Source organism: Bos javanicus, chromosome 2 (assembly GCF_032452875.1).
Source record: "Bos javanicus breed banteng chromosome 2, ARS-OSU_banteng_1.0, whole genome shotgun sequence".
In the NCBI taxonomy this organism is placed as follows: domain Eukaryota; kingdom Metazoa; phylum Chordata; class Mammalia; order Artiodactyla; family Bovidae; genus Bos; species Bos javanicus.
In genome coordinates this window covers 7,818,299-7,829,786 of record NC_083869.1, presented here as the reverse complement: position 1 = coordinate 7,829,786, position 11,488 = coordinate 7,818,299, and the positions used below count along the sequence as shown (strand labels likewise).

General features: G+C 37.1%; 1 long non-coding RNA gene across 1 annotated transcript; it reads left to right on the top strand.

The window, feature by feature from the left end:
- Window positions 1-1,866: 1,866 nt before the first annotated feature.
- Window positions 1,867-7,586, top strand: LOC133257414 (uncharacterized). The gene is made up of 2 exons (XR_009739543.1): window positions 1,867-2,633; window positions 7,243-7,586. It is a non-coding gene; the product is annotated as an uncharacterized LOC133257414 (long non-coding RNA).
- Window positions 7,587-11,488: the final 3,902 nt, after the last annotated feature.

The following is an 11,488-nucleotide window of genomic DNA, read 5'->3' as shown; positions in this document are numbered from 1 at the left end:
CACTGGCCAAAGCAAGTACATACCTACTCCTGAGTTCATCAGGAAATGGCTACAGAAGGGAAACTACTAAGGGAGGAAGCCAAATTTTGCATTAATATAGTCCATGATACCTATTAAATGCCTCCAATACTTATTAATTTGTGACCTTTGAAAAAATACTCAGCATCTTTAAGTCTCCTTATCTATAAAATATGAATAGTTTTTAGTCACAGAGGTTAAGGATAAAATGAAATTGAATACATAAAATGTCTAAATTAGTAACTAAATAAATGATAGCTATTATTATAAAAATGAATGCAGAGATACTGTTACAACCATGAGGTTCTTATGCTTCAAACAAGTCTTAGGTAATGAAAATAAAGCAGTAAGGAAAGTAATATAAAAGGGCTTAACCTTGTATTTCTTTTAATATTTTACATATCATCAAATGACTTAATAACAAATATTGTTTTAATATACTTTTTCAGAATAACTTCATTTTGTCTGCTCCATAAACTGTTCTGCAATTTTGAGCTGCCTATTTGCTCCATATGATATCTTTAATGAAAGTGGGGTTCAATCTTTCCAGGATTGGATGTCCAGAACTAAATAAATCATAACAAGACCTACATAATTGAAAACAGGAATTTTGGTCTTTTGAAGGGCTTATCCCCGCAATTGCAGCCATTGGCATGGCTTTTGAAATGGGTCTGTGTCTGCCAGAAACCTTTGTGCTGAGCATGGCTACAGAACCCAGAGTCCCACAAAGTCTAACCCAGCTTGCCTTAGTGGGAAGCCAAAAAACGATGTGCTTTTTCTATGGTTTGAAATTTATCCCAAAGAAGAATTCAGACCAAAACCAAACTTGGCTAAAATTCTTTAAAAATGTGAGTACTCAGGCAACTAAAATATGCTGTTATAAATGGCTGCTGATAAAACATCAGTCCAGTTTTGCTTCGTTGAACATGGTAGACATGAGTAGAATGTGATTATAGTTTGCTTAGATGCACTGCCCTTGTCTTTCTTCCTCTTGAAAGTCTGAATATTTGGTTTCCATGAGTCTACACTCTTCTAATACTCCCTTTTTTTGCAAGTACAAATTCTTTCTCTCTCACTTAAATCTCCTCTCACATTCTTATAGTTTTATCCATTTCTACTTGGATATTGTTAAATCCTTTAATTTAATGTTATTTTATGTGATATCATCTGCTTTTCATCTTTAGCTTTTAAGAATTTATTCATAGCAAATATAAAATACAATTTATGACCTTCAATATCTTGTATAGTGCTTTTATAGTCAGCTGCCTATTCATCATTTTTCTTAGTTTTGTTGCTATTCTTTACACAAAATGATATTTTTCCTCAAAGATAATTATGGTCTGAGGGTTGACTCAGAGAAATAGTTGATCAATTTTAACTGAGGAAGCAAAAAATTTTTGAAATATTTTCGAGTGCTAATAAATGAACATTGCTAATAAAGGCACAATTTAAACGTGTATTTGTCCTCCATAATTCCCTAAAAATGAGTATTTAAGGTGTTCCCAGCCTTGAAACCACCAATTGTTCTCCTTGCGTAAAGGCAGAAGGGAGTACAGATACTTTCAGCAAAAATGTGGGAGATTGGGTAAAAAAGGAAACTTGAGAATTATTAAAGGATGGATTACCCAGAATGGAAGATCTGGAGTAAACAGTCCCAAACCAGGCTTTAAACCACAGAAATAAAAGAGGATGAATACAAGAGTGAAGTGAAGTCACTCAGTCGTGTCCAATTCTTTGTGACCCCATGGACTGTAGCCTACCAGGCTCCTCCGTCCATGGGATTTTCCAGGCAAAAATACTGGAATGGGTTGCCATTTCCTTCTCCAGGGGATCTTCCCAACCCAGGGATCGAACCTGGGTCTCCCACATCGTGGGCAGACAGTTTACCGTCTGAGCCACCACAGAATACAAGTGAGGGCTGCTGAATTGGACAGTTTGATCTGTAACTTAGTAAAAATCTCTCATGAGGTTTCACAATGGGGAGAAAACATAAGCAGAACAGCAGCCTTTAACATGTGGATGAGCCTGAAGGTAAAGACCTCACTTCTCCAGAATCCTGGGAAGAAAGCATGGCCAAAAGGGGCCGGCAGCACTTCCAAGAATCCAAGAATCACCTAAGGAAAGACCACTTTGGAAGGTGTGGCACTGGGAGGTGACAGTCAAATTAACAACACGTTTTAAATATATGCTACAGCAATCGAGATGTAATAATGCCGTAGGGTGAGTTCCATAGGGAAAAGACTCTGAGATGGATATTTGCATGCAGATGGTTCACTGGGGATTGTTTTTGGTAATGACACCTGTGCAGGAATGAGGGCTCTGGATTGGGCAGAAGGAGAAGTTGAACTGTGATGCAACAATGGCTCCAACCATCCAATAAGGAGCTGGGGGGCTGGTATGACCCTTCAGAGATATTCTAAATTGAAGAAAGTGGGCTGTACCTTCCCATGGATTAGAGGTTATATACAGTTTGCTTTGGAGTGAGGCAGTTAATTCTGGTGAGGCATCTCCCTTTGCTCCAAAGTAATTACTAGGGAAGAACTCAACTAGAAGCCATTAGAAAGTGGTGATTCTGGAGACCACAAACATGAGTGCCTTGGAACATCCTAATGGAGGTATGTGGGTATTTAAGCTCTTCCTGTTTGGGAACAGTCCCTGCATGGTTTGAGCTGTTCTTTGTTTCACGAGGAAATATACTTGAGTAAGATTAGTGGGAAAAATTAGAGCTCCCACCACTACAGCTTATATTTAGAAAGCAAATGATACTCATCATTATCCATTAAGTTCTTGTCATAGCTGGCACCCTTTTCTGTGTACATGTTCACTCTAGCAGGGAAACCAAGATGCTTATTAATGAGACTGAGCCTCTGAGTAACATTTTTTAGTTTATAACTTCTACTTTTGTTTATTTATTATCAACATTGAGCACAGAATTACCAAGCAGTACCCCAGTAAATTATCTGGTCCCATTGTTTAGCAGCAGCCCTATTTCCACCTGTTGATCAGGATCAGTTATTCCTACCAGGATAGTGTCTCCTTTCCTTGCCAGAAGTTTTCTTGTACAAGGAGCATGAAATAAGTGATGGCATAAGTAGCATAAAGTTTAATGGGACTCTTGTTATTTTCCTAGTAGAGGTACTTCTGTATCAGGAATCAAAACTTCTGAAGCCACAGAGCTAAAAATTGCAGGACCTAGAAGCATGAATTCTTCATGTGGGTCATTGCAAGTAATTGTAAGCAGGACCACACTTAATATAGTCCACCTGGCAGTGACCTGTCACTGATAATGGTCATTGATTAAAGCCATGTATTACACTGTGGAGGATGACTTGCCATGCTAATAGAAAGTCATCTCCAAATTGGTACCTTAGGTGCATTGGCAAAAGGCCATTTGTATCAGGAGTTCAGTTTTTGGATTATACAGTATGTGATTGAACCGGTGGATCCCATGAATATGTGCCTACACTGTCCCTTCTAGTCTATGAAATAGGTCTCTTGGTCTGATGTGATGTTATTCAGGAATTCTTTGTCAATAGAAAAAGCTCTATTTAAGCACTCAAGTTTTATAGACAAGCAAGGTAAAACCATACCCAATAGTATAGATGGATTGCAATACCTTCCATGGTAAAGTGTCCAACGTAGTAAAGTTGCCATCAAATGCCGCTTCTCCTCCTCATAGAATGGTACTTATTTGGGGAATTTGGGATATTTCCTGTTGCTAGAAGAATGGCATTAGGCAATTGCAGTGGCTAGATCAGCTTTAGGGAATGAGTGCCTAGGCTGCTGGACTGCATTGCTTCCATCTCTGTCACCATGCTACTCTGTTCTTATAGTTAATTTTCTGAGGACAGAAGCTGCCTGTGTCTACCAAAACCGGGCCAAGTCATTCTGACGACCTGGGTGTATGTTGCCTCTTCCACAGTGGTTGTTAACACACAATACAAAAATCTTCATGCTTCATACTTAAGACTATAAAGCCACCCATGTGCCATAAACCCAGATAGGCTTGTTCTTTCCTTCTTTTTTATTTGAAGTATAGTTGCTTTCCAACGTTGTGTTAGCTTCTGTTGTACAGTAAAGGATATGGCCACATGTGTACAGATATGCTTGTTCTCAATCTTTCAATATTTCTCTAGGTCTCAGACCAACCAACAAATTGACTCATCACTGCCTATAATTGTGTATATATTATTACAAGAGGGCAACCCTCTTCATAAAGTGGATGAGTAAAAGCATCATCTAAGATCTGCCCATATTGAGGATTTCCCACCCCCATGGCTTGCTGAGTAGCCAAATGGAAAAACATCCATTCTCCAGATAAAAACACATACCATTCACCTGAGATCAAGTTAATCTCTTCTAAAAATTCCATTATCCACACAATGAAAGTGAAGCATAAAGAGTTTAGAATCTCAATACCTCAAAGCTATGTTAGACTAGAGATCTAATATTTCCCAGTTTCCAATTCACTGAGCTAATATTCAGGGGAAAAAAATGCTCAAAACAGCAACAAAAACTCTAGATCTGTGCTTGTCTAACTCATAAACAATTAACTTGATCTATCATAAGCAATGATATAGCATTACATTAAAGTAAGATATTATTAACAGAATGCTGTCATGAGCAGCAGACTCTAGTTCTCTAAATCCTGAATTTGACCCCATATCTGCTACTGGTGAGTTGTATGATAGAGAGAATTTACTCAAACTCTCTTATGCCTCAATGAGTATAACCAAGAAAAAACTTATTCAGTTTAGTTCAGTTGCTCAGTCGTGTCCGACTCTTTGAGACACCATGAATCGCAGCACGCAAGGCCTCCCTGTCCATCACCATCTCCTGGAGTTCACTCAAACTCATGTCCATCGAGCCGGTGATGCCATCCAGCCGTATCATCCTCTGTCGTCCCCTTCTCCTCCTGCCCCCAATCCCTTCCAGCATCAGAGTCTTTTCCAGTGAGTAAACTCTTCGCATGAGGTGGCCAAAGTACTGGAGTTTCAGCTTAAGCATCATTCCTTTCAAAGAACATCCAGGGCTGATCTTCTTCAGAATGGACTGGTTGGATCCCCTTGCAGTCCAAGGGACTCTCAAGAGTCTTCTCCAACACCACAGGTCAAAAGCATCAATTCTTTAGCACTCAGCTTTCTTCACAGTCCAACTCTCACATCCATACATGACCATTGGAAAAACCACAGCCTTGACTAGACAGACCTTTGTTGGCAAAGTAATGTCTCTGCTTTTCAATATGCTGTCTAGGTTGATCATAACTTTTCTTCCAAGGACGTTCAATTAGTACTGTTCTTTATTATTCTTTTTATGTTTATTACCTTAAAAAACCAAATTGGTATTATTGTGCTAAAAATTGTCCTGAAAATATGCTGTATGTATTGTGCCATACTTTTAAGTAGGTGAAAGACCTGTCTGAAGCCCAAGTGCCATAAAACAGACAAGTCCTCAGGTGAAGGAAACAGTAAAATTGAGGGTCAGCCACCAACAATGGGAACAAATTAGAGTAACTGATAAACATGCAGAAGAGAGTGAGTGCTAATTATACTGACTGTTCAATTTTTATTATATTAAAATTAAGATTATTTTAGAAAGTGCTTCCCAATTTGTCTTTACAGTTCTTCAAAATTACTTCTAAATTTTACATTTTCTAGCAGATTTCAACCTCTAAATATTTTTTAAATCAAATTAAATTTGGATTTCAGATAAATATAGCTTGAAGGTCCTTGGTGGTACACCCACTGACTCCTGATGTTCTGCCATTGGTAATTCATTGCTTTCTCTAGAACTCACTATTTTAAAGTAAAATAATTCTGTTCTAAAAATAAAGATGCAATTATCAACATTACTTGATCACTGATTTGCTTGTTGTATCCAACAACCATAGAGCAACAGAAAGATTCTCAATGAAACTTGTAAACATTTATACTTAAATTTGGACAGAGGTAATTGAAACACTTTGTATAATTCAATTAAAAACTCTAGGAAGTTCTGTGTAGTTTAATAGAACAGGCAAATAAGCAACCCCAGATAAGCCAGATTTACCTGACAAAAGCATGTAGGTGACTAGTTTTCAAATTTTCCTCAATTGTTTTCAGGGTTTGGGGAAAGGAAATAGTCGTCTGGTTCCAACTCCAGTTTTGGTGCGATGTGTCACTTTGGTAAATTAACCTCTTCATGCCTGTCTTTTCCATAAAAGAAGAATTGTTTATCTCTGCTTATTTAGTTGAGAAGGTGAAGGTGAATGATATGTAGAATAATGGGTGTTAAAATATTAAAAAGTATAAACTACACCAAATACAAGAAATTGTTCTTATTCATCTTAGTTATGAAGGAATCAAGAAGATTTAAACTTGATGTTTCATTAATAAATGTATACTTGAGGGAGGAATAAATTAGGAGTTTGGGATGAACATATACACACTACTATATATAAAATGATAACCAACAATGATCTATTGTATAGTACAGAGAACTATACTCAGTATTTTATAATAACCTATAAGGGGAAAGAATTGAAAAATATATATATATATTCAGAATGTATATAATTGAATATTGTTGTTGTTATTTAGTCGCTAAGTTGTGTCTGACTCTTTGCAACTGCATAGACTGTAGCCCACCAGGCTCCTCTGTCCATGGGATTTCCAGGCAAGAATACTGGAGTCAGTTGCCATTTCTTCCTCCAGGGAAGCCTCATATAAATGAATATATATGTGTGAATATATACATACTGAATCACTTTGCTGTATACCTGAAATAGACACAACATTGTAAATCAACTATACTTCAATAAAAAAGTAAAAAAAAAATTAAAAATGAATATAAGCTTGACCTCAATGAATGCTAAATATGCTTGCTTATAGTGAAATAAGAACCTGTATGAACTCTTTTAAAGTATATAAAATAATATAATTGTCTTCATGGGCAGCACAAGAGGGATGATTATGCCTTTCTGGCTGGGAGAGGGAAAATGTGCTTCTCAAAATAATGCTTTAGGTTTTGTACAGTTATCTGGAAGGACTAGAGAACATGTTGCTTTTCTTTCAGCAGATTCACACGTTTTACTCCTGCAAGCTGGCCTGATATAAAACTTGACACTGTCATAATAGAAGATGAGATTAGAGAAGGAAGGGAAAAGAAAGAAAGAAAGAAAGAAAACCCTCTAAATCCTTATTGAAGGTATATCTTATTCTGATAATCTCTCTCTCATCTTAACAGATCACAGTTTGATGACCATGGATGAATCTCAATTTGATGACAATTTGCTACAAGCAGAAATGAAGCTTTGCAGCAGAACAATGTATTTTTTGCCTTCCTTTTTCTTGCGTGTCTGACCACAGACTGAACCCGTCACTGCAGTTGTGCTGTTTCCACTTTAGTTTATTCCCTGATGTGAAAAGATATCACGTTTCCGTTGTTTCTGGATAAACTCAAGCACTGGCTAAGCCACAGCATGTCTTGGGGCTTTGATCTAAGCCTCTGTCTATGGTTCATAAGCCTCAGATGGTGCTATGGTTAAATATTTGCAAACTGTCTATTTTTTATAAAACTGTTAAGTTCTATTGGAGTAAATCTGGTTATTTTCCTGCCTTGATCAGTCTCTGCTTTTCCAGATGCTTGATATGAAAGAACACAGTCTGCCTATCATACAAATAAATACAAAGTCTTTCTCTAAGAAGTAGATATTTCCATTGCAACCTCTAATTTAGCATTTTCTTTCTTGGAAGTAATTGTGTAAGCCTGAAGATGTATGATTTTTGTTTGTTCATTTTATATCTCAGCATCACTGATATTTGTTCAATTAGTTTAATAACCTAATTTTTAAAACTTAATCGATCAAAAAATTCAACAAGCAGACTCCAGGTTCAAATTTTATCAAATGATTTATTTTAAATGTTCTAACTATCTGATATTACAGTTAAGTAATTTGAGACTAATTCCCAAAAGTATATTTAATCATGGCATATAGTAGACTTTCAACTTCATAAGACCAGATTTTGGAGGTGAAGTGTCAATGTGAGTGGCTGTTCAATGCCACTTTCTTTCTGCCTCTGATCAGTTCTTGATGATGTTATGGAGATTAGCTAAACTCCTGGGACACAGGATAAATTTTATCTGTCAGCTCATCTATGAAGTCTCTACTGTGTACCACTTCCTTGTGGGCTTCCCAGACAGTGCAGAGGTAAAGAATCTGCCTGCCAATGCAGAGGACACAAGAGATGTGGGTTCGATCCCTGGATTGGAAAGATACCCTGGGAAAAAAAATAGCAACGTGCTCCGGTATTCTTACCTGGAAAATCTCATGGACAGAGGAGCCTGGAGGGCTACAGTCCATGGGGTCTCAAAAGACTGAGCATGGCAGGGCACTGTCTCCTTACTCCATGCCAGCCACTTGCTCTAGAACCCTAGTGTAGATAACTTGATAACTAATTCCCGTGTATGATTTATATAGAAATATGTTTACATTTTTTCCTTCTTATATTCATCCAGCTGCATATACACACAAACATATACAGTGCTATGAACTATTTGGAACAGAGTACATAATATAAAATATTACATTTTATTCTTGTATCTTGATCAATAAAGGATGCACGAAGGCATTTTTGTTAACAGTACATATAACAGTTCCTTGAGCTTTTAATAGAAGCTAAAATTGAAAAAGTTCTAAGCAAGTAAAACATTATTGCTTGCGGCTTAATTTCCCCCTCTTCCTTACTAAGAGAGATGATTTTGTTTATGATATCAACTTCCCAGATTAAAATTTTTTACCTCCTCATATTCCTTTGCAGCCATTGTATGCCATTCATGGCCAAATCTATACGATTCATTGATGCAAAGGGGAAGAGTCAGTTGGGTAATTTTTACTTTCTTTTCTCTTTTCCATCTTGGAATGTAAGCATGATGCCTAGATATTCTTAGCTAATTTGTGCCATATGGATAAAAGCTGGATACTACAAATAACAGAAAACATGTTGAACTATCTTTAATGGCATGGTCCTTTACCATCATACCAATTCTGAGCTATTTACCTCTGAGTTTCTTGTTATGGAAGGAAAAAAATAGTTAATCCAGTAGATTAAATTTTCTGATGCATGAAACCAAACACAATAACAAAAATATATATCAGTATAAACCTATGGGTCTTAAAGTGATAGCCCTATAACTTGAATTTTTGTCTCTTTGCTTTTCAGTATTTGAATTTTCCTGGCTTGAAGGAAAAAAGTAAAATATTTTTCTTTTTTTCAGCTAGCAGAACTCCTTCCTGGAAAGTAGGTTTAAAGCAAAAAAAAAAAAAAAAAAAAGATAAATCAAGGCTCTTTCTTTTTATAAAATGAGTACTGAGTTCAAAAAACAATGTAGAGAATAATTGAAATATCTATATGAAAAACTTAACTACTTTGTGCACATTTTTTTATAACTTTATAAATTTTTGTCTTTTCTATTAATGAAAGTTTACTGTCTCGTACTTTACTTTGTCAACAAAGGTCCGCATAGTCAAAGCTATGGTTTTTCCAGTAGTCATGTATGGATGTGAGAGTTGGACTATAAAGAAAGCAGAGCATCAAAGAATTGAGGCTTTGAACTGTGGTGTTGAAGAAGATTCTTTTTTTTAATATAAATTTATTTATTTTAATTGGAGGCTAATTACCTTACAATATTGTATTGGTTTTGCCATGCACTGACATGAATCTGCCATGGGTGTACATGTGTTCCCCATCCTGAATCCCCCTTCCACCTCCCTCCCCATTCCATCCCTCTGGGTCATCCCAGTGTACCAGCCCCAAGAAGACTCTTGAGAGTCCCTTGGACTGCAAAGAGATCCAACCAGTCCATCCTAAAGGAAATCAGTCCTGAATATTTATTCATTGGAAGGACTGATGCTGAAGCTGAAGCTCCAATACTTTGACTACCTGATGTGAAGAACCGACTCATTGGAAAAGACCCTGATGCTGGGAAAGATTGAAGCCGGGAGAAGGAGACAACAGAGGATGAGATGGTTGGATGGCATCATCGACTCAATGGACATGGATTTGAGTAAACTCCATGAGTTGGTGATGGACAGGGATGCCTGGCATGCTGCAGTCCATGGGGTTGCAAAGAGTTGGACATGACTGAGTGACTGAACTGAACTAAACTGTCTCATAGGTAGAATTAGGTTAGGACAGATTTTGAAAGATCATAAGGTCATAAGTGTATTTATCCTCCAGGTATTTCTTGTCTTCAGAGAAATTAGCAGCATTTTGTCTATAACCATATTGGAAATTTCCAGGATAGCTCCAATGTAATCAACACCTGCACCCTGATTTCTTTTTTTATTCATTTTACTCTTTTTTTCTAAAGCTATCCCTGTGAGCTATGTTATTTTTGAAATCAAATATAAAGTCTCTCAGATTTTATTCCTTTTTCTTTTACTCAATAAAACAAATCATTTTGGTATTTTACTCCCCTACAGGAGTTCTAAATTTTTCTTTGAGGCTGCCCTTGAATTTTCCTCTGTGTTCTGGAACACTTCATAAAATTTATGCCCTGCTCAGAACTTTCAATACCCCCATCTACAATCTCTGCTTGACACTCAGTGCCTTATAAGACACAGTGCCAAGCCAACTTTTTCAATTGTGTCTCCTCCTGCATTCCTGTACAAGAGAAGCTTGGACCCTTAGGAAAGTGAACTGCATTATTTCCAATGGTTCATTTTCAATGCAGTTCTGAGTACACAAAATTCATGAAGTCGCTTAGTGTAGTATAGCTCCTAAGCCATTAATTTAAGTAGTTTGTTTAAAAAAAAAAAAGCAAACAAACAAAAAAAAAAACCCCGAGCATCTCTTAGAATCTATGTGTTAAGGACAGGGATCTGGTTTGTTGCCAGATTATGGAACTAAAGTTCATGGAGGGTGAAAGACATATCTCTAAGGTAAATGCATGTGGTGGAGATGTCACAAATCACCTTCAGCTAACTGCCCTCCAGCTGGTTTAGTTCAGTCCTCCAAAGCTGTCCTCAATGCACCATCACACAATCTTGATGCACATAGAAGCTGTGGGATTATCTACATCAAGTCTGAACAAAGTTTTGTGACACGGTCACATGTTAACTCCTGTGAGGCCATTGGTGGTGGAGGTTAGGGATTCAGTAGTTCAGGGAGATGATCAGCCATACTAGCCCCAGAGAGAAGATGGATGGTCAAAGAAGATGGAAACTCAAGTAAGACCAGACATTGCAACAGTGTCCCTTGAAGGTGTCTTTTCCTTGGTCCCACATTTGACATTTTTCCTCGGCTGCAACTTTTATACTTTCTTAGGTACCATGACTGGGGTTGAGTACCTTAGCTCCCCCATCCTCCTTTCCAGGTTCTTACCGACCTAACTTTTCCCATTTTCTTTACCCTCACTTTCTTTATCCATTTCAAATAACAATAAAGCATAATAATCTTGTCATGGTTTTTCACTGTAGAACATAAAGTCT